General features: G+C 38.6%; 1 protein-coding gene across 6 annotated transcripts in view; it reads left to right on the forward strand.

Moving 5' to 3' along the window:
• The window catches only part of HECW2 (HECT, C2 and WW domain containing E3 ubiquitin protein ligase 2), a 338,340-nt gene that overhangs the window by 74,630 nt on the left and 239,322 nt on the right, over positions 1-24,388 (forward strand). For 3 of the 6 annotated variants that reach the window (XM_033112086.1, XM_033112082.1, XM_033112087.1), the window contains one exon: positions 9,669-9,732. The exons of the other annotated variants lie outside the window; for them this stretch is intronic. The gene's annotated coding sequence lies outside the window, so the exon portion shown is untranslated. The remainder of the gene's footprint in view (positions 1-9,668; positions 9,733-24,388) is intronic. 6 annotated transcript variants of the gene reach the window in all.

Genomic DNA, 24,388 nt, shown 5'->3' on the forward strand with positions numbered 1-24,388 from the left:
CTTTGGGGTTCTCTCTCTATATAGTATCATGTCGTCTGCATATAGAGAGATTTTACTTCCTCCTTTCCAATTTGGATGTCTTTTATTTCTTTTTCTTGTCTGATTCCTGTGGCTAGAATTTCTAGAATTATGTTATATAAAAGTAGTGAAAGTGGGCAGCGTTGTCTTGTTCCTGATCTTAAGGGGAAAGGATTTAGCCTTTCCCCATTGAGTAAGATATTAGCTGTGGATTTATCATAAATGGCTTTTATTATGTTGAGATATGATCCTTCTATTCCTACTTTGCTAAGAGTTTTTATCATAAATGGCTGCTGGATTTTGTCAAATGCTTTTTCTTCATCTATTGATATGTTCATATGATTTTTATTTTTCATTTTGTTAATATGTTGTATCATGTTAATTGATTTGTGGTTATTGAACCAACCTTGCATACCAGGAATGAATCCCACTTGATCATGGTGTATGATCTTTTTAATATGTTGCTGAATCTGGTTTGTTAGTATTTTGTTGAGGTATTTTGCATCTATGTTCATTAGGGATATCCTCCTGTAGTTTCTTTTTTTTGTAATGTCTTTGTCTGGTTTTGGAATCAGAGTAATAGTCGCCTTGTAAAATGTGCTTGGGAGCCTTCCCTCTTTCTGGATTTTTAGGAATAGTTTGAGGAGAATAGGTGTTAATTCTTTTTTGAATGTTTTATAAAATTTACCTGTGAAGCCATCTGGTCCAGGACTTTTGCTTGCTGGGAGCTTGTGGATTACTGATTCAATTTCTTTGGTAGTAATCGGTCTGTTCAGAGTTTCTGTTTCTTCTTGATTCAGTCTTGGAAGATTGTATGCTTCTAGAAATGTATCCATTTCTTCCAGACTCAAATTTGTTGGCAGATAGTTGCTCGTAGTATTTTCTTAAAATTTTCTGTATTTCTGTGGTCTGTATTCATCTTTTGTTATCAGTGTATATTGAGTATTACAATTTTAATACAATTTTTCCTTTCTTAAAATATGTATACTTTTTTTGGCACCTTTTGTATGTATGTATATATGGGAAAAATCAATCAATGTTTCTCATATAAGCACCAGTGTATTGCATTTGTGCCTGGCATCACTGGAACTCATAGTTTGGAAAGATGCTTCAGCTTATACCATTCCTGTTGGGTAACAAAGCAACACTCACGCTTGCCGATCATGATGTACCATTGTCTCTGGAACATTCTGTGATGATCTGCATGTTTGGAATTACAGAATGTCAATGTCAAGCATAATCATTTGCTTTTCTTTATTTACTTTGCAACATTTTGGACTATGTTAAAAAGTTTTTCTTAAGAGATTTTATTTTAAGCATTTTATTTTTATTTTAAACATTGAGTGGTGGTGCATACTATTTAAAATCAGAATTTTATTTTAAGCTTAAAAATTTGAATTTCCACCCAAATTCAGAGATTTTCCCCACCTATTTGAAAAAATCTCTTCATGAAGTTTTCTCTTAGTCCTGTTAATATTATATTCACCTTAAGTGAAATCTTAGGAGAGCTAATCTGGAATTATGGTGCATTTATTCCTTGTAATTATTATCTTTACTTTATAAGCCAATTGTAGGTAATATTTCATCGTTTCCTTTTTAATTTACTTCTGTATGTATGCATTTTTATGCATTGAATATTTAAATTAATGTTTATTGAATGCTTACTATGTGTAGGTACTGAGTTTTGTGCTATACCCAAGTATCATCTCATTTAATATTCACACAAAACTACACAAGGTTAGATGCTATTTTGACTTTAAAAGTCATGGTCATTGTAGAAAAATAGGAAAATCCTGAAAGGCAAAAATAAAACAAATTCATTAGCAATCCAACCATTTAGAGATAACATTTTGGAGAAATTAATTTTATTCGCTTTTCCCCTTATGTTTATATGGACACAAGTATGCTTTATGTGGCATGTGTGTATATGTATATTTTTCATGATAAAATTAGGATGTTGATGTATATGTTGTTTTGAAACATGCTTTTTATTATTTTAACCACGTATGTAGGATTGAACATTTTCCCATGCAATTACATATTCTTTCCTAACATCATTTTAATAATTTCCCTGGCTTATTGTAAATGGAATAAAGCTCACTGTCATTCAGTCAATTCAGAAATATAAAGAAATAGAATCACTATTTTGTGTCTATGCTTTGAGACTTTTTTAAAATTTCCTATTCTTGATCTCCTTTAAAAGAGCTATTTACAGTATGTGGGTGGAAATAGTTGTCAGAATTATGATCTGACATTCCTTAACTCTTACTGGTGTTTATTGTAAGAGGGGAATTGAGTATTTTCTTGTTTTGGATGTAAGAGGAATTTGATCCTGTTCCTGTAATGTGCCTTTGAAAAATAGGCTTGTAAGAGACTCCTTGGAGAATATGAGCAAACTGACTTACATGTGTGTAGATCTATTTCTTAATGTAACAATGACAGTATTATTGAATACTTGTCAATCTAAAATATGCCCATGCATGGTCCCATTTTAAAAATGAAATATAGTAAATGAGTTTTCAAAATCATCATTGTCTTTGAAATTATCTCATTTATTACTTTCTAGTTCTAAGACCTTTTTAAAAAAACAACAACAAAAAAATACAAGACAAATAAAGAACTAAGGCTTCTTCACATTCTCTAGCCAGCTAATTTAAGAATACAAGTGTCTAGTAAGACATAAGGATTCCTGTTAAAGCTGGTACATTTTGGATAGATGTCATTGATACTGTACTCCTGCGAATACTGCCTAGTATTGATCTAAATAGTATTGCTGCTTTTATGGGAAAATGTTATAACAGCATCAAAATATTTGAGGCATGCATTGATGGTCAGTACTACAGTTTTGAAATAATTAAACTCATCCAATATTTGGCCCCTGTCTTAGAAGACATCTGTATCAAAGTCAAGTTGTTTGAGAAGGCATTGCCTGGTGGGGGATGTAATTTAAGGCAGTTATCTCTGGGACCCTTCTGAAGGTGCTGTGACTGAATAGGCCAAATCGTTTCCTGGAAAGTGGGGTTTGGTTCCACTTTAAGGCTTAAATCTCAACATCAACATATTGGAACCTCAGTAAGCAGGAGCAGGATAGGGTTAAATTTTTTCCAGGAATCAACAAGGGGCCATTTTTCATGAGCTAGCCTGAGTGTTATCAGCCAGAGCTCAGTGATGTAGTGATAATTACCCATCTTTCATGGCAGCACTTTGGCAATTTTAGCATTTTATTTAAATCCTATGTTTGAGGATTTAATATTAACCCTACTTTCCTAATAACGGAATGAGTAGAGGAAGTGCTGCTTAAATTTCTCTGAGCTTATATTTGGAATCACACGGATAAGAGGTGGACACTGAGCATTTCTATTTTTGTCTAATAGTTCCTTCCCTTGGATGCTGGGTCCCAGTCTTTGTTACCAGGTTAAAATATCATTCCATTCATTAAGCCTCTCTAAAAACAGAGCAGAGGATGCAGTAATAAAGGTGCTTCATTCCACACGTCTCCTGCCCATTTCTGTCCCTTCTAGGGGAAGGCTGCCACACACACTCTGGGTCCTGAGAGGATGCTCACTGTTGCTGCTGATTTTATCTTTTCTGTTAGGAACACTTTTGTGTGCAATGTTGGCAGAGTGCATGGGCTTGAGGGTTTTCTAAAATCATAGTTTGTCTCTGAGCCCAAGGGGATTGCGCCTGTAGCTTATGATGATAGGAAGCTTGGCCACCCTCTCTGTCCCCTGACATAATGGGGAGCTCTGTCTAACAGATCAGTTCTGCTGCCAATGTGAAAATTGGGAAACATGCAAGCAGCTCAGTGGGGAGGCTATGGAGAGCTACAAAAATGCCACTGAGTTTGCCTGCAGAAATGTGTGATCCCATTTGAGGTCGTAGTATGGCTTCCAGAGCATTTTCTCACTTTCTGAATTGCTCTTTGCCTTTTTGTTAAGTCCTTCCTTCCTCTCTCCCTTCTCCCTTTCTCCTCTCCTCTCCTCTCCTCTCCTCTCCTCTCCTCTCCTCTCCTCTCCTCTCCTCTCCTCTCCTCTCTTCTTACTCTCAACATAATAAAAGGCCACAGGAACTGAGGCCTTGGCTGGATTCTGCCCTCCAAAAGAAGTCAACTTTCACAGGAACCGCAGTGCCAGAACTGGATCTAGAATACCACCACACCCTTTACAAAATCCACAGGAATCACCATGTTTCTGACACTATTTGTGAAATAGGTGGGGAAATTATAGATGCTATATTTGGTATTGGTAAGGGATAGGAATAGTGTGGTGTGATGAAAGAGCTAATTCTGAATTGATTCAGGGGTTTATCTTTCTATGTTTTGAGAATTTCTACTTTTTACTTATTTTATGAGTCTTGCACTTTCTCCATTTTTCTAAGTATCTTCTTTCCTCAAACTTTGGATCACATTTTTCCTTCTTAAAACTCATTTTTAATTTTTTAAATTAACAGTTTTTACAACGTTAGCTTTTATGGTGATATCTCCTGATTTTCCTTGTCATCCCTCTGGCTAGTTCCCGTCCTTCCCCAGTCCCCTGTTATGTACTGATGTTCTTTCGTCTTCTGTACTTGGCCTGATCTTTTTCTCTTTCTGGTTTCAACTCTGTGCTCTGGTCCCAACTCAAAATTTCTCTAAGCTATACCTTTCTGGAGATCTCCACTTCAGGGCTTCACAGGCATGTCACACTCAACATGCCCTGAATGGAACTCATCATTTTCCTACATTTTCTCTTCTCCAATTGCTCTCTCTTGTGATTCTGCTCTTCAGAAAACTGGGATTTGTCCGGGCTCTTTCTCCACTCAGTAACCACACCCAATCAATTACTCTCAAGCCCTGTTGGCTTCCTCCTTAATAACTGGTAACTCTGTCCTCCCCCATGCCTCACTGTCCCCAAGCTGAGTCACACCTACAACACTTTAGCCTTAGAGTCCTGCAATAGAACCTGTAATAGAACTAGTCATGTCACCCACCCAAAGTCTAGCCAGGGAACTGTTTACCACATTGCATATATAACTTTTGTGCTTGAATCCTTCAGTGGCTTCCATAATTTTCAAGATGAAGTTGAAACTCTTGCGGGCATATTCATAGCCCTCTATGATTTGGCTTCTTCGTGCCTCATCAGCCTCCTGGTTGCTGTTTTGCCACATGCTTTCCCCATCCTCAAAACACATTCACACACACACTGCACACTCACAGATGCACAAACACACACTCACTGTTACCTTTCCTTGCAGATGAACTCTGCAGTTTTCTGAACATGCCATACTCTCTTATGCCTTTATTTTTGTTTGTTGATTTGGTTTTGATGATAAATTACTCCTCCTGACTGCTCTTCCTTTGCTTCTTTACCTGGTCATCTTCTTGTGCCCTCCTTTAAGACTCAGAGTGGGTACTGTCTCTTCTGGAGGAAGTGACCTAATATTTTGAGTATTATTCTGTGCTTTGGTCTTTCTGTCACTGGCCGTAGCTATGTTGTGACATTTATCGTTCTGTCCTGTAGTCATTTTTGTCTTTGTTTTCTCCTTAACTGGCCTGACCATAAATTCACTGGGTTCACAGACTTCTTCATTCATTCCCTCTTTCATTTATTCATCAAGTATTTGAGTGCCTTCTTCATGCTGGCAGTAGTCTAGATACTGTTTTATTTGTATCTCTAGGCTCTGCTCCTAAAATGTAGTGATTGGGAAATAGTAGGATATCAGTTAATATTTGTCAGGTTACTATCTGGAAAAAGATTTTTCATCCTAAGAAGAGAAAATGTTCTGGACAAATAGACCAGACTGTCAGCAGTGGTTATCTTTGGCCATGGGGATACTGGTTACTTATACTTTTTCTTTACCTTTCTCATTTATATGGAGCATGATTATTTTCATAATCAAGGCACAATGATTTTAAAATAATAAAAAATAATTATAATTAAAAGGGAAAGTGATCATTTGTTATATATTTTTAAATGAAAGAAAAGCAGACTACAAAACAATATACAGGAAGACTGCAGTTTTGTTTCATGTATTTCATGCTAAAAAAAACGGGCCTTAGACAGAAATAAACCTCGAGTATATGGCCAAACAACCTTCAACAAGGGTGCCAAGGATGCTCAATAGGGAAAGGATAACCTCTTCAACAAATGGTGTTGGGACAACTGGATATGCACATGCAGAAGAATGAAGTTAGACTGTTACCTTACAACATATACAAAAATCCAAGTGGTTTAAAGACGTATATGTAAGCCTGAAACTATAGAGCTCCTGGAAGAAAACAGAAGGGAAAACCTTCATAACATTGAATTTGGCATTGCTTTCTTGGATGTGACACCAAAAGCACAGGCAACAAAAGCAAAAATAGACACATTGGACTACGCCAAACTTAAAAACTTCTAAAAGGAACAGTGACAAAGCAACCTAAAGAATCAGATAAAATATTTGCAAACCACATATCTGATAAGGAGTTAATTTCCAGAATGCGTAAAGAACTACAATCCAACAACAAAAAACCAAATAATCTAATAAAAAAGATAAAAGTCTTGGATAGATATTTCTCCAGTGAAGATATTCAAATGGCCAACAAACATATGAAAAGATGCTCAACATCACTAATCATCAGGGAAATGCTAATCAAAACCACAATGAGACATCAGCTCACATCCTTTACGATGATCATTATCAAAGAATCAGAAAATAACAAATATTGGTGAAAAAGTGGAGAATTTGGAATTCTTGTGCACTGTTGGTGGGAATGGAAAATGATGCAACTGCTACAGAAACCAGTTTCATGATTACTCAAAAAATTAAAAGTACAACTAACATATGACCAGAAAGTCCACTTCTGGGTATATATCCAAGAGAACTGAAGATGAGCTCTCAAATAAATACTTCACACCCATGTTCATTGCAATGTTATACACTATAGTCAAGAGGCAGAAGTAACCTAAATACCTATCAGTGGATGAATGGATAAAGAAAACCTGATATATACATATAATGGAATATTGTTCAGCCTTAACAAAGGAAATCCATGCTACAACATGAATGAAACTTGATTTGATGTCTACTGATTTTTTGTCCTTTGATCGCTGCATATGTGAAACTAACACATGAATGATGATGAAAGATTACTAGTGAAGTACTAGCAAGGTGGATGAAGCCATGATGGTGTTCTCATCTTCTTTGTATTCCTAACCCCCATCCTAGGGTCTGACACAGAGTAGGTATGTGTTATAGGGACTGAATTGTGTCTCCTCAAAATTCGTCTCGAAGGCCTAGTCTTCAGTACTTCAGAATGGACTTCATTTGGGGACAGGGTCATTAAACAGACAATTAAGTTAAAATGAGGTTATTAGCATGGGCCTTAATCCATATGGCTGTTGTGCTTAGAAGAGGAGGAGATTAATACACACGTATGCACAGAGAAAAGATCATATGAAGATACAGGGAGAAGATGGCCATCTCACAAGCCAAGGATAGTAGCCTGAGAAGGAACCAACGCTGCCCAGACCCTGATCTTGGACTTCTGGCCTCCAGAACTGTAGATACATTAATTTTTGTTGTTTAAGCCACCTAGTCCATGGTACTTTGTTATGGTAGCCCTAGCAATCTAATACAGTATGTCATAAACATCTGTTGAATTGTATATAATGATTGTCTCTTGAATTTCCCTGCTGACTTTTCAAAATTGTTGAATGGCTTTAACTAGATTGTGACATTTTCTTAACAAAATTTTTCGATATAGTGAGGCAGTCACCTTGCTGATTCTAGAATGGTATAAATAAGCCTTGCAAATGGGGATCTAATTCGTGTAATTCATTTCAACAAGTATGTATTGAGTGTCTGCTGTGTGCGTGGATTGATACCAGCCTGTTTTGGAGCTGGGGTTATAAAGAGAACCTCACTTTCTGCCCTGAAGGAATGTACAGTCTAGTGGTATGAAGGAAGTATCACTGCTTAGGCACAAAGTGGTAAAAAGCTAGCGTGGTGCCTCAATAGATCCCCATGGTAGATCCTCAATAAATATTCATTACCATCCTTCCTTCAGGACTTCCTTTATCCAGAGGAACTTTGGAAGATCAGATTAGTGCTAGGCTGGCCATGCATCCATTTAGGGCAGGGGTGCTGACTTTTGTAAAGAGCTAGATAGTAAATATGTTAGGCTTTGCTGGCGGTATTGTCGGTGTTGCGATTACTGAACTGTGCCACTGTAGTGAGAAAACACCACTATTTAAGTGAATGCATGTGATTGTGTTTCAGTAAAACTTCAGTTACAACAATCAGGCGGCAGGAGACAACTGAGGTAACCAGACTCTGCTGAGACGGGATTGTACAGGCCTATGGGGAATCTGGATATTGACCTCAATGTATTTTATTTATAGTATGTCAACTTATAAAAACATGCCTGCAGAACGAAGGAGTTCTGTTTTTCAAAGAAGTCAAATGTGTTAGCCTGCCTGAAACGAGAGAAAACTGGGATGTCTGGGAAGGGAGGGTGGCAAAGTGGTGGGGCCACACAGAACTGTGTTGTAAAGTTCGCCATGAAAACATGTTAGAGGGTTTTATGGGAGGGCTTTCAGAAAGGGAGGGGTCAGAATAATAGAAGTCGGTTTCAACCACATTATAGAGGTTGGTGAGAAGATGAAAGAGGAAGGGTGTTTTCTAAGTAGGAAGGGTAAAATGGCTAAAAATGGAAACCCAGATAATTGAGTGAATGTCGTAGGTTTACAGATGTTGTATTCTGAAAACACTTCAAACACTGGGGAGTCCAGTCTTCTTGTTTTAGTGATAAAGAAATTGAGGCCCATGTCTAATCCCTAGGCTGTACACCTGAAATTAATATAAAATAACATTGAATGTCAACTGTAATTGAAAAATTAAAAAGAGCGGGGAAAGGCAAAGGGGAATAACAAGTTTAACTTTCCAAGTATAAAACAAATACGTCACGGGGATGAAATGTACCAGATAGGGAATATATACAGTCAATAATATTGTGGATAGTGTGGTACACTGTCAGGTGGTTGCTGGACTTAGGGTGCTCTTCTTAAGTATATAATTGTTGAATAACTACGGTGTATGCCTGAAACTAATATAATATTGTATGTTAGTTATATTTTAATAAAAATCTTAAAAACAAAAAAAAAAAAAAAGAAAAGAAATTGAGACCCAGAGAGGGGTAGTGACTTGATCAAGTTGGAATCTCCTTTTGGTGAATGGCTGGCTCTTGAACCCAGGGAGCCAGATTTCCTTTCCACTACGCCTTTCAGCAGCGTGATGCCAACAACTTAAAGAAAGACTGAAACTGTGATTTGCTCCCTATCACTGGAATGCTACGTCTTTAAGGTGTAGTTGTCTCCCCATTTCCAATATAGTGTTTCTATAGCCAGAGAGGACTGATGACATTGTAAGGTTGCTTTTCTTTTGAGGCTAGCCTTTTGCCTGTAATAAAATTTGGACAGATTTTTGCTGGGGCTCCTAACAAACACTTGCCTTTCTATGCCATGGCCATTAGATTGTAACTCATCGTAATGCAGTTTCCAGGACAAGTAAAAATGTAGGCCCCGAACAGGTTCCAGCTGGCAGTAAGCTGAGCTGAAGTCCTGCTTATGTGCAGGCTGTGATTTTGTGATTTTATTTGCAAACATTGATTTCCATTTTTTTTTTTTCAGTTTCCTGGAAACATTTCTAGAAATGTTTTATAGCCTTGGCTGCATTTCAAGATGATGGTTTAAGGTGGGTCAACCTCCAACAAAGTGGTTGATAACTCAATTTTATGTCTAGATTTCAGAAAACAGAGGGGAACAAAGAAAAGGGGCAAAAGGAGTGTTCTAGTTCAGCCAAGGCAATATCACCTTAGCATAATACAGTCTCTAAAGCCTGGACAAAACATCCTCTGTGGCAGAATTCCTAATTAAATGAATGAATTCAGCAGATATTGGACTGGCTACCATGTACAAACTATGGTGCTAGAATAAATGATCATACTTAGTCTTTGAAAATATGCTGGGCCCTGTGAAATAAAGTATTAATATTAACATTGTTACTATTCACAAGAGGTTTCACTTGTGCCCTATGACTCTTGTACATGTGATTTAAATGCCTTTAAGGCACCTAATATATGTGTCTGGATTTTGCTGAATGCCTCCCCTATGGTTTTTAGATTAATATGTTCCCCTGCCCCCTGTGTTTCTTGTAAATCGGTAGTTGAATTTGGAGGCTTGAGCAGATTTGGTTTGATTTTTTTTGGCAAGACTACTTCATACTTCAGAGGTGGTGGTGTGTTCTCACCTAATAGATTCTGAAAGTTTGTAGGAAAAGGAACGTGTAGGTCTAGGGTGCATTCGTTTTCTTGGGGAAAATGTTCCCACAACTTAATGTAAAAGATCTGGAAAGCCTTCACCTCACCTCACCCGTCCGGGCTGGACGCCCTTGTGAAATCGTGCAAGTGATTTCACAGCACTTATCAAACTAACTGGTCCACTTTAGTGTCTGTCTTCTCCACGTCAGCGTGCACTCTTCAAGGTTTTATATAATTCTTGATTTTTGTAACAGTTTAGCATGATGCCTGGCATGTAGGTACGTAAGGTTTATTAAATCCGTTGAATAAATAATGAAGATAAATACATGCTTGAGGCATGTTTCAATCCATTGGTATTGCTATGCTTGGCCAGTTGTCTATGCTGTCAGTATTTGGGGGCTGTAGTACGGCTTGGAAATGAGGTAAATAAGAATGCTTCTGTTAGTGCAATTATCAATTGAATACACATTGTACAAGTTGCTTAGCCTGTAAAATGCCAGTCTAATAATGGTTAATTAAAGGGGAACTATAATTTTACTGAGATCAGCTCTCAAGTTGTAGCTGTAGGTAAAACTGGACTATATTTGCTTGGTGAAGCTGTGTCATACCCGTGACATTTAGAAGAAAAGAAAAGGAAGAGAAGCAGGACTGGCTTACGGGTGTGTGATGAGTGCAGTCACACAGTGGGCCCAGCTCTGAACGGCTCCGTGCTTGGGGTGCAGTACTCTGTGGTCACTATCTTGAAACTCTTGATGATTTTATCTTTGAATTTGTGTTTTTGTAATTGAAGTCTGGTGCGACAGTGGTGCCTTTCCAGGGGCGTGGAGCTCTGCTTTTTGGGGCAGTGCTACTTCCCCACACCCGGTACCCTGGTTCTGCCCGGTCTGTCCCTGTCCCCACCATCAGGCAACCACTCTCAGTGTCTGTCCCCTATGGAAGTCTGGGTACTGGGAGTATCGGGGTCACACGTGCACACCCCACGGTGTCTCAGTGCAAGGAATGGTGGTGGTCATCCCACGGTGGTGGGCTTGTTTCAGCAGGTGTCTCAGCACCTCTCATCACTCTCGATCCAGTTACTGAGTGTGTCCCAGTGTGAAGGGTGCAGGTCCTTGGGGTGGCCTATGCCCCCAGTATTTCTGTACTCAAGGGAGTATGATAGTAAATAACAAATAAAAGACAACATGGTAGGTTAACAGAGAAAGACCAGGGATGAAGGAAAATTTTTATATTTTAGTATCTTTAATGGCACTTCTATCCAACTTTTTGAACAAGGAGCTCCACATTTTGGATTGGGCCAATCATGTCGCTGACCCTGAAGAGAATGTCATTAGATGGCATATGAAAGAAGGGGGAGCTTGGGCGTTATGCAGTCAGCTCTCTCCACAGGGAGGGAGTGTGGTCAGTTTACTTGGATTCTTATAAGAACAACATCTCAGCTGTCTTGTCTGATGTACATTTTATAAGGGCACGTAAATCCCCTTTTCTTTGATTTCAGTGTTCATCAAAACAATCTTGGGACTGTGATTTGTCTCCCAGGAGTTTAGCTATAGGACAGAATATAGTAATTCGAAGAATTTTGAGTTTTCTAATAATACCTAATAGCTTTCTAATATCTAATAAAAGATAGTTATGCTTTATTGTAAACTAGACTCGTTGATGTTTTGATTTTCTGTATTGGTCGTTACCTTGGTTTTATGAAAGTTCCCCTTTGAAGATGATCCAGCGTGGTGGGTTACCACAAATAGGTTTCTAAGCTTGCAAGCCTGACGGCTGGAACTGGAACCTGCAAGTCACTGAGTCCCAGAAAGGAGGTCTCTTAGGAGAGCCTGTGAGGTCTCTTAGGAGACAGTCTGCCCCTGATTTCCCCTGCGAGTGAGTCCGCGGCATCACAATGTGGCAGGGCACATATGTGATTATTTTCCCGAAGCATTTGTGATCTGGGCACACATAACAACTGTGAGGCTTACTCAGGCCTTGAACAGAACAACATAACTGCATCTCTTTGGGCAGTTCCTAATAAGCCCATAGCTTCAAGGAGAATGAAATTAATATGTAATTAAAAGGGTCAGGGAAGCCAAGTTAAAAAGTGTGATACTCTACCTAGATTTGGACATGAGAAACACGTTTGTGGTCTTCGAAAGATCTTTTAAGAAAACATTTGCTGCCAAACACCTGTTGTACCATATGCTACTAGTACTTAAGTAATCCGAAAAGCAGGGATGGGTTTTCACAGAAGAGTTTAATTGTGAATGCAAAATCTTCCTGAAACTTTCTAAGGAAAGCTTTTCAGTGTCTACTGACTACAGGTGATAAGGTGATAAGCAGAGAGACTACCAAGGGCTAAAATTAAATTATTTCCTCCCAATTAAAATATTTTCAAATTCATGTCAAAAATATTTCTTGAGGACAATTACTTAGTCAGCATAATAAATATATGCCTTTGTACATGTGTATCCTGTGCAGTGACCCAGTGGAACTAGCATGGAGGGGAAACAAGACTAAGGGTCAGATACATTGCTGAAGTGTTCAGTAGCTCACAAACAACAGAAAGGGTGTTTTAGGTAGGACTGTGGCTGAGAGGGACCTCAAACTGGCTGAAGCAAGAAAGGAATATTGTTTTGCTTATGGAACTGAAACTCTAGGCATAGGACTAGGTTTTGTGTGGAGCCGTGCAGGCGTCAGAGATCTCTCTCATCTTTCTGCTCTGTGTCCTGCAGTCCATCCAACTTTCCATCCTCCCTATTCTGTGCTCTTCCCAGTCTCTGAAGAAAATCTGGAGGTGGAATTCGGAGCAGGCACTGTTGTCTCCACTTGTGAAATGTGCACAACCAGAACCCACCACTGTGGCTGGGGATGAACCGTGCTGGCTGCCGGAGCCTGGAATCTTCGGCTCCACACTTGGAGCCTTGAAGGAGGCGTCATCTCCTCTAATAGACTGAGGAGAGGGGGAACAGTGGGTCTCCACATAGAAATCAGGCTTTTCTCACATGTGAAACAACCCAAATATAGAATTTTTTCACTGCAGTGCAAAGTGAGTATAAAAAAGTATATTAGGGTAATACAATACAAAGTACTGTGTGTGTGTGTGTGTGTGTGTGTGTGTGTGTGTGAAGGTGTGAAGGTGAAAGGAGAAAGAAATCTTATGTTGGGGAAGTTGGAAAAGCTTTGTGAGTGAGACCTCCAAAATGGATGTGATTTGGCCAGAAATGTGGCAAAGAAGACTTTTCATGCAGTGCCATCTCTTTTATTGGGAGAAATGGGGAGAGCATATGGCTGAGATGGGAACCTGGTTGGGGAAGAATACATAGGTTGTAGAATAGGTATTTTGGGGGGAGTATGGCTGTTGTGTTGGGAAAAGACTTTGGGGTTGTGTTGTGAAAGGTCTCAAATGCTAGGTCAAGGTATTTAATTTAGTAGGCCATAGAGATCCTTGAAATTTTTCTAAGCACAGGTGACGTACACATAGAGCTGCAATTAAGACAGACCAGGAGGAGATTCTGGTTGCTCTGAAGCAGGGAGACCAGCAGACCAGTTTAGTCCTTCAGGCAAGGGGATAATAGCAGGAATGGAAAGGCAGGGCAAGATGGAAAAGAAAATATGGGAGTGAGAGGAAGATTCAAAGATAGCTCACAGCTCTTGTGGCAGGTTTCTATTTATAGAAATAAGGAAATCTGGCGAGGGAGCTGCTGGAGGAAGAGGAGAGAGATTCTGAGTGTGTCCTCAGAAATACTGAGTGCCGTGTTCACACAGCGTAATGTGCATGGTTAAGCATCGCACGGAGGCTCAGGCAGTGGAACAGAGTGAGTAGCTATGGCTCAGTGACGCAGTGTTTCTCAATCAGAGGCAGTCTGGGAAGTGTGTTGGGACAATTTTGATTTTGATTTTGCTGCTGGGATTTAGTGGACATAGACTTGGAATACTTGAGACACCCCTGCACGGGAAGAGCTGTACACCCAGATGTCAGTTGCACTTCCTGTTCAGAAGATTGAGAACTCCTGCGTGACAGTGTCTGTCCAAGTGTAAAATTTTACACTTGTTGGCAAGTGTAAAATCTTACTCGTTTTTATGTCTGTAAGGGAGTGATGGATATTATGCCAAGGGCTGAGGGTGCTTTTGGGATTTTACTCCCAATTTCCTTTGGAAAGAGACGAGGAAGATGAATTGCTGAGATGGAGCTCAAAGTGATGTGAAAGGCCCTGGGTTCATTTCCTTATTTTGCTACCAACTTGAATGTACTCACAGTGGTCAATTTTCTTCGCTGCTGCTGCTTCATCTGTTACACAGGAAAAGGAGGGATGGCTTTGAGCTTGAGTAATAATATCCTAGTGGAGTGAGTTTGTGCTTTACTATGTTGTGGCTAATCTCAGTGATTTCAGGCTAAATTATGTACCCTTCTCCTTGGCTCTGAAATCGACTGTTACTTCTCCCTAAGGGGGGTTCCAATGGGTGCTGTATTGGGTGCTGCCTCAGCCTGTCTTTCTCTTCGGATGAAATCCAGTAATTACTACGTTTGTTATAGGATGGACTCTCTCCTGTATACTCCAGTTTAGAGGTTGTCTTTGCCTTAGCCTTGGCTTTTGCCTGTTCATACGAGTGCTGTAATTAGTTTCTAACAACTTAGTACAGGATTGCCCATGAATTGAGAAAGTGGTGATGAAAGCCACTTTCTAGTATCTTACACCGCCCTGTTCGCCCTTGCAAGACTGGGTTGCTTCTTCTGGTATAAGTTGGGATCTCCTCTGGTACTTTTATTATATTTCTTTCTGATAGTATTCCATAGGAAATTGCTTATGGGGATTAGGCAGAAAGCAACAGTTGAGAGTAAAGTTAAAATAACTAGTGATAATAACAACAACAGCAGCAACAATTACTCCCACTGACATACATTTTTAACCCATTCCAGTTAGTGGGTATAAGCGACAGAATGTTCAAACTTACTTTTAAGAACTACAGTTAAACCACAGTGATTGCAAAGCTACCGGGCAATATAAAATCTGCTTTTTACGTTCCGAACAGCAGGAAAAGCAGTGACACTGCATACCATGAACCAGGAGACGTGCCTGTGGATATGCATCTGTTTTTACAGGAACCATTGTGAGTTGCACAGAGTTTGTAGTGCGATGTTTTTTCCTCTCCATTCTGCCTCTCTAAATCTCCCTACTCTCCACGGTCTAGGTCAAGGAGCCACTCTTGTCACCAGGGACACTCTTGATTTCTCCTTTTTGATTTTCTGCTGTTTCTGTTTCTCACAAACCAGTTTCTGTCTCATTGGAGACTTGTTTCATGAGTAGTCCTTAGCACTCGCTCCCTTCCACACTATTAGCCATGCAGCAGAAGCTTCATGTCTTCCTGTCGGCTTTACTCAGATTTTATTTTAAGGAAGTATGAAGCATTCATTCAGATGTTTTGATAAGTTTTGAAAAGAATCAAAGGAAAATTAATTAACAGTATAGTATTAAATTACGGCACTATTGAAAATGAAATTCCCTGAGACATTTGAAGGGACTTTCAGGATAAATGTATTCTGCATCTCATTTAGAATTTTCCTCCTGAAACGCTTGAAAGCTAAGAAAGTGGAAGAAGTGTTTATTTTATTTTAGAAAGCATGCAAAATTTCCCATAGATGGTCTATTAATTTTTACCTTTAATAAGGAAATTTAGATTGGGTTTGATTTATTTTTAAAATGGCAGCAATTTGATGAATTAAGTAGACCAAAATTCTTATTAGGCAACTGCTGGAAAAATATTCATTGCCACTTTCTTCCACACATTAAATATGGGCTAATTTCTCTTTTTCTTGTATTCACTTAGCTATTGCTTTTAATGCTTTGAGGACATGGTATTATTTCTATTATATCTAGATATTTTGCATTTTCTTGAGAGGAAAGAACTCAATCTTTTACATTTCAGAATTCTGCTTTCCTATGTACTCCAAATTTTAAGCTCTACTTCCTTCTTTTATGGATTTATCAGTATTTAAATTAGATAATAGACACAATATGAAACCAGTGAGAACTTTGGATAAACTAAATTTATTATTGTATTTTTAGATTTTTAGGAGTTTAGTGTCTTGTGGATTAAAAAAGATCTACTTGATAGCTGTTAACTGAATTTTTTCATAATGGTTCTATGAGAAGGATTAAAAAATAATACAAAGTTTGGCATGCATGCAGTGAAACAGGCCCATTCATACATTGATGGTGATAATGTAAATTAGGAATCATGGTCTTAGAAAACACTCTCCAGATATGCCTTATGTTTATATGTATCCTTAAGTGATAACTTTTTTGTAAATTACATTTATAAGACATCTCAGATACAAACAGAAATGAGGCAGTGCTAGTGAGATGTTAACCAATCATTGAATACTAATACCTAATGTTTTTTGAAAGATAACTTTGTGCCAGATGCTGTTTTATTTTGTGTGCATCATCTTATTAATTTGTCCCAACAACCTAATGATAGATGTGCCATTGTCATTTACCTTTTCTTTTTTTGATGAGGAAACTGAGGCACAGAGAAATTATGCAACTTGCTGATGTGATAGAGCCAGGATCGGACCCTAGGCTGTTTGACTCTGGGGTCACTATGCCACACAGGTTTTTCACAGGTTTTCAGAGAAACATGTTGGGAGATCTGGTGTAGACTCACATGGTGAGGGACAAAGGGTTTTAGGTTGGGAAAATGTGGGAGGGTTTTGAGGACAAGGGCAGAACAGTGAGGGTCCTGAGATCAGCTGTGGGTTTGCCGAAATGCTCTTCTCCTATAGCAGCATCTAGGTTTGCCTTTTTGAAACTGCACATGACCTGGGCTGGGCCAATCCCAGCAGCCTTTGTACCTCTCAGACCATAGTGGTTGGTTCAGGGATGGGCAAATAAACCTCCTTAGGCCAATAAGAACGATTAAATTTTCATTCAGGAAATTTTATTGGAACTCTTTACAAAGCAATGCTCTCTTTTCACTGGTCTTAAAGCTTGGAAGATATAAGCCTGAAGCTGCTGGCAGGCATCTGGCCACTAGTAAGGTAAAACTTGGCTAGAAAAAGAGGATCAGATAGAGAAAAGCAGAGGTGAGAGGTGGAGAAAAAGGGATCAAGTTCGGATGATATCTTCTGGATCCAGCTATGTCTGAAGATATGTGATATGAGAGGTCCACCCTTAGATTTTTAAGTTTTGTGAGCCTCATTTTTCCCTGTTCCCTTTATCTCCGGTCTTCTCTTCCCTCCCGTCTTCTCTCCTCCCCACTTCTCTTCTCCTCCTCTTCCCTCCCCTCCCATTATTTACAACTAAAAGAGTTCTAACACAAAAGGTGAATAAATTTAGAAACCGTCCAACTTGGATATCTTCTCATTTCTGTCCCTTGTCTGAAGGAGGAAGTGGTTAACTGCATTAAGGGCACAAAACTAGGTGGGTGGGGGCTGTATTGTCACGGGACTTTTGAACATCTCTGAGCCTTTCTGAGAAAACCATTGAGAAAGACTTTGGTCCTCAATACTCTCCTGGAGGCAGAGCCATGGGACCATGGACCAAGCCACTGCTGTGCATCAGAGAAATTTGTAAGCTAAGTCCCCTTTCCTTAGGCACAAAGGGTTGAGGCTAGTGGGTGGGAGCGTAATACATACTACGTTTTCTATACTGAACATATCCTAATAAATGGTCCTCTGCTTTGAGACTCTGGATGTTAGGAGATTAATTTGCTTAGTCTGATGCACTTGAGGGAAGACATTAGAAATTTTAGCAAATGCTTTCATCAAAAATTTATTCTGGGATGAACTATTCCATTCTTATAATGTACCTGGTAGGAATTAATCCTAAAAAGTAATCAGCAGTAGAGACAGGGTGCAAGCTGTTTGATAAATCTTTCCACTATCAGATATGAAATGACAGGTAGCTTTCCATCTAAGCTTTGCACCTGTTGTAGAGTTGTGTAGCTCCCTTACAATAAGTCACAAAATAGATGTGTGTGGAAATTGGTACTACTATAAACCCATGACTTTTAGTGATATTTCCTGAGCTAGTATCCAAATGAATGTTTGTGAATAATTCTTTGAGAGGCTTTATTTTGCCTGGTATGAGAACATTATTATTAGAGTAAAATGCACACTATCTTAGAAATATATTAATTTCCCTCAATTTTTGGCTTAATAATATCTGTAGCATCCACCCACCTCTGTTTCTGCTTCTGCCAAAATGCAAGCCTTTCTGGGAGCTGGCTGAGGTGCTCTCCCTTACTCTGTCTGCTCACTGTTAAATTGATAAATGATACATGTGAATAGTCGTCTCATTTTCACTAAAAGGTATATTTAACTTTTTTATTATACATTTAGTAAAACTATGTCCTTTTTATTATGAATTCATTTGGCAGTAACCAAGATCACTAGCTTAAATGCCAAAGAGTTTATTTTAAAATGCACCTTGTTTAAACAGTTATAAATAACAAAATGATGCTACGTGCTTTATTTATATACTTTATTGCATTGGAGGATTACACTCTAATCTAAAGGGTTTGTGCCATGGATTTTGTGTTTTTGCCTCCTAAAGTTGGTTCTGGAAAGATCCTAGCTGCGCTGTAATAGGCGAATCCCACATCCTCACCCACATTTTCTGGTGATGTGCCACTTTCTAAATATGTCCTCCCTGTTCCAAAATGAATATCCATCGCTGGAAGCCTTTGGAGAATGTTGATTTAGCTTTTGTGTTAAAGAGTGGCAGTCCGTTTCCTAGATTGTGCCGTTTCACGTCGGTTTTCCAAATAATTTCTTTCTTTTTCTTTTTCTTCTTTTTTAAACAGAACATTCAACACTAGTAAATGCAGACCTGGTTCTGCACTGGTTGGCTTTATTTCAACCTTTACCTTAAAAGCCTGATGTAAAATTTGATCTGTAGAAACTAGGCAGACATAGTCTGTTCTCAGACTGCAGTTTTAATCATCTGGTTCAAGATAACAAATTCTCTCTCAACAATCTAGTTCTGTAAAATTTTTATTTTTAACTTCCAGGGTTTGGATACAGGTTAATTGTACGGGTGGTTTTTAAAGTCAATTTAATGGTCATCTTAAACACTGGTGTTTAAACTTTGTTTTATCTTGCACCCTGGTCAGTAAATATTTATTTGTAAATGATGTACACTTATCACTGTGCAAGAATATATTATAAATTATGTTACATAAGTTAATGAAAATAATTTACACTTATGTCCATTATGTATATTATATAACAGACAAAACCTAGGAATCAAAAGGATTTTATGAAAAAAAGTTCTAATATTTTCTTTTTGAGATTTTCCTAGTGGTCTCACTTCAAGACCATTGATTTAGAAAGCAAAAGATTATTCGGTGCACCCAAATAATTCCTTTTGAGCTATAGTACTAATCCCAGTTTGATGTTTCTGAAGTTTTGGTAAACTTCAGAATGAATGTAACTTGAATACAACTTCTGGTCACAATTCATTGCTAATCAATTTTCTATTAAGGGAATGTGGTTACCAGTTCACCAAGACAAGGTCTTAATATTTTATTATGAAATCTTTAAGACACACAAAAAAGTATAACATATGACAAACCCCCATATTTTTTAATCTATCACCTTAAAAGATAAAATATTACTTTCCTACTGCAGAGGGATCCACTCTTCTGTTTCCTCTTCTCATGCAGTAATAGACCTATGTTTGGGTCCCAAAAAATGCATTATGTTTTGCATGTTTTACATTTTACGCAAATCATACATATACTATATAGTATGTGTCTGCAACTTTCTCCCCCTCTGCATATTGTTTATAGGCAACTTTCCTTTATTCATTCCCACAGCTGTATAATAGTCTGGTTTGAAAATGCCGCAGTTTAACTATTTTTCACAAGTGACATTTAATTTGTATCCTTTTCTTTCTTAAAAATGTTTTCTTTCTCCTATTACAAATAATCCTGATAGGGATTTTTAAAGTGAAAAATCTGTGAAGATTTTCCTAGGATGTACCTGGGACTGGAATTGCTGAATTGTAGGGTGAGCATCTCTTCAGGTTTACAAAAAACTCCCCACCAGTGTATAAATGAGTCCTCTTGACTCCTCCTCCTTGTTGACACGTGGTAATGTCCGACTGTTTAATTTTTGCCAGTTGGATGGATGTGAAATAATATCTCGTGGTGGCTTTAATTTATTTTTTCACCCTATGTTTATTTGTTAGTTAGGTTTCGTTTTCTGTAAATTGCTTACTTATATATTTTGCCCAGTTTTCTTTTTTTTTCTTTCTCAACTGGTCTCACATATTTAAACACACACACACACACACACACACACACACTGATTTAATGACCTTCAATTGAAAATAAAAGTCTTCTGTTTTACCTCTCACATCTGGCCCTGATATGGTATCATGTCACACCCCTCCTTTTTATAAAAAAGTCGTTGCTTCTCCTATGAGGTAACATGACAATGTAAGTAAGCTGTCATTAGCTTGCTAAAAGACATTTTGCAACCTGAAGGTTGTCTAGGAAGATGAGGCAGGAGAAAAGCAACAATCTCGGCTTTCTGTAATTCTCTTTTAAATACCGGCAGGCTTGGTTTAGACGTGTGTATATTGATATGTGCCTATCCTCCTACCCTTTGTTTCTTTGCTCTCCCAGTTCAATTTTCAGTGTTACAGATCTTGCAGACCCTAGAGTTATTTTGAAAAAAAGATCTTAACATCTTCATACATTTAGGAAATCTGTAGCTGTAGAAGTGAAGGTATTAACAACAAGCAGTAAAACAGTGGAACAGCTTCAAGTATTGCTACTTGAAGTGTGGTCTGCACCAGACAGCTTGGCCATCATTTGGCAGTTTATTAGAAGTGTAGCAACTCAGGCTCCACCCCAGTCCTACTGAAACAGGGGCTGTGTTTTAACAAGTGAAGTTTAAGAAGTTCTGCTTTCAATAGTCTCATCAAGGTTAATCTGTCTCAGATAGGACTCTACTTCCCCTAAATTTGCAAAGTCACTGAAGCCTGGGGGTAGGTGGGTGTTGACAACACATACATATGCTGTACAACTGGAGGGTCTAGTAATGAGAGGTCCATTCTAGCTCATTTAAGTAATCTAAGCACTCTTCTTTAAAGAAACAACTAGGATAATGAAGGGGTTACTAGTAATTTGTATTTTGATGAGGATTAGACTTTGTTGCTTGCTATCTGCTATTTTATAAAGAAATGGAAACTTTACGTATGAGAAGACAAGGTAATTTTGTAACATGGGTTACTTAGGGACTAGCAAGGCCTGGATTGGAGGGTCCTGTAAGGGAAAGTCTAGAGAAGCATGAAATTTTTGAGTAAGAAGATGAAATAAGTGAGATAAAAAAGGATCGAGGAGTTTCCTCAGAAATGAGACCATCTTCCCTTCTGCGTTGCAATAATTTGCATTGCCAAACCCAGTATTATTATTTGAACCTTTCAAATTAAAGTTCATGATCATTTCTGACATTGTTTCTGTTCAATAGTGTTTTTTAAAATTTATTATGGACATGTGGAGGACTGGGGTTATACATATACATAGCCATATCCTGCACTTAAGGCCCATAGAGCCTAGGAAGAATCAGACACTGAAACCAAAATTAGAATGTGCAATGATACAAATATTGAACTAAGCCTCAGTGTCTTCCTATTTTACAGGATTACTGTGAGGCTTTAATGGCACTTGCAAAAGGGCCCAGAGAAAGTTCTCAATAAATAGCGGCCACTCCTGCTCCCCTTCCCTCCTCCTGTCCCTCCCCAAATCCCATCTCAAACAGTTTGATTCCAGAGTCTACAGAGATTAAGACTAAGAGGTTAGTACTAAGAATAGTAGTAGTGGTGGAAATATTTATAAGATACTAAGAGAAAGAGGAAGTGATTTCTACAGGAAGCGACATTTGGGGTTCAAAGAGAATGTTTTAATGCATGTGCATATTTTTTCTAAATATTGAAGATGAGGATCACCTTCATTTAAATTCTGATATTTTACAACTTGCTGAAGACAAAAGCTAGGCTGAAATTTGTTCTAAACCAGTTCTTTGGTAACACCTAACATGAGCTGTATGAGAGAAAGTTGGTGTCTGCTGTTACTTGTTTTGTCCCAGCGGGAGGCTCGGGGTTAGTAGGTGACATGCCAGCCTGCTAGTACTAGTGTGAATTCTAGTCTAACAAGTCTGAAAACTAAGGGATTTAGGGTTATCAGAGATCAGAAAGAAGTCAGAGATCAGGAAAACAAGGGGTTGAGCAATATTGAAACAAATATTCCTAGAATACTTTTTTATCACATTCTTCACAGAACCTCGGTAGCTCCCTGTGCCTCTCTAGCTTTCCAGGTATTCCCATGCTGCCCCAGAGTCCATTTCTGGCTCGCTTTACTCTTTACCTCCTGTTCACTAATTCTACCAAGATGACTGTTTCCACTCTTTCCAGCTGACTCAAATCATAACCATCAATTAAGATCTGCTTCAAATGCCACTTCTCTAAGCTCTCCCTGACAGTTTCAAATGATTCCGATACCTGCTGTCCATCCTTCCTGCCAACTTCAGTAGTATTTTGTACACTTGCCCTTCACTGCATTGCCTATGTCTTGTCCCTGTGAATGCTTTGGAAGTTCCCTGAGGGCTGGGGATCTTATAATTTTTGGTTCTTACAAGTTTTGATTTCTTAATGTAAAAGATAAACTTGCTAGCTAAATTCCTACCATCTGAACCTAGGAACAGAATAGATTTGGATAACTTTTTGGCGGAGGAGAAATTTGGATGAAAGTCATGGAGGTGTATATGAATACTTTCCTCATGGCTTATCTCAAGCTGCAAACCTGAGGTCTTTGAAGCTTGGGAAGAGATGCACAGAGCCACTCCTGAGCCAGCTCCAGCCAGTTCCAGCTCACCACTTAAAAGGATCCCCCACTTCCCAATTCATTATCCAAATCTCAGGAACCAAATATTAATAGACTTGAATAACATGGTTTCCATTACTGTCCAGCTCATGGATAGGGTAGGGAGGATTATCGATCCTTAGTCACTGGATTCTTCTAGTATGTGGGTGTGGTGAAGAGAATTCTTAGCCTTCAGACGGATTTTCTAGTTTCTAAAAACATATATTTATGGCTTTCTATATTAGATAATTAAGAAGTTATGGGATTAGATTTGAGCAAAGATTTATAGCTGTTTATTTGGGCAGCCTGTGAAAGCAATTCTTTGAAGGAGTATGTGCATAGCTGATATGCAATAAATATTAGCCAGATTATTGATCTAAGGAAAGAGCCAAAGAAAGAGGAATAATAATTCCTTTGTAGATCCAGTGGAATTGCATAAGGCTAAAGTAATGTAAAACAAAAAACTGGAAAGCTTCATTTTTATTTAATGTGCTCTTGGATCAATGGTCAACCAGAATGGCCAAGGATTTGCCTGGCACAATTAGGAAACATAAGATTTTTTTGAGCTTAATATAAGTACAGGTATTTGTAGAGAAAGTGTACTAATCTTTATTATAGGAAAAGCAAAAGTTAAGGCAGGTTTCCTAAAGTAAAATTATGTTTCAAAGCAGTAGAAGAAATGATGAATTTAAGAGCACCCTCAAAATAACGGTGTAGGTTGGGTCCATATTGTCCTGGGCTCAGGGCTATTTTTTAATCTATTCTTATTTTGGAAGACTAAAGACATTGAATCCCGCATATTTTGATTATTTGAATTTTAAATTGAATTCCTAATTAAAGCTAACTACTGCTTTGTAGATAATCTAGTAACAAAGTTAAAGCTTGTTGCCTTTAATAAACACCACTGTGGGGACAGAGCCCCAAAAAGCAGTTTCCAGGCTCTCGGCCTCACATAGAAAGGTGCTGGCTCAGGTGGTAAATGGCCATCGACTGTGATCAAATGGCCATCAGCTGTGGCTAGTTGGCCGTCAGCTGTAACCAGTGAGCCATTAGCCATGAATATAACTGCCGTGGCTACGCTAGCAAAAAAAGGGGGAGCTAGCAAGAAGACGGTGGCTGAGCCTGCAAGCGGCACAGTGAGGGTTGAGAATTGTGTGGCTCCTGGTTCCTGTGTCTCCAACCCAGCCACCAGTGAGAGTATAGTGGTGTGACTCCCCTACCTATGGCTCCGTGGGT

The sequence above is a fragment of the Rhinolophus ferrumequinum genome, chromosome 8 (assembly GCF_004115265.2).
Source record: "Rhinolophus ferrumequinum isolate MPI-CBG mRhiFer1 chromosome 8, mRhiFer1_v1.p, whole genome shotgun sequence".
Taxonomy (NCBI): domain Eukaryota; kingdom Metazoa; phylum Chordata; class Mammalia; order Chiroptera; family Rhinolophidae; genus Rhinolophus; species Rhinolophus ferrumequinum.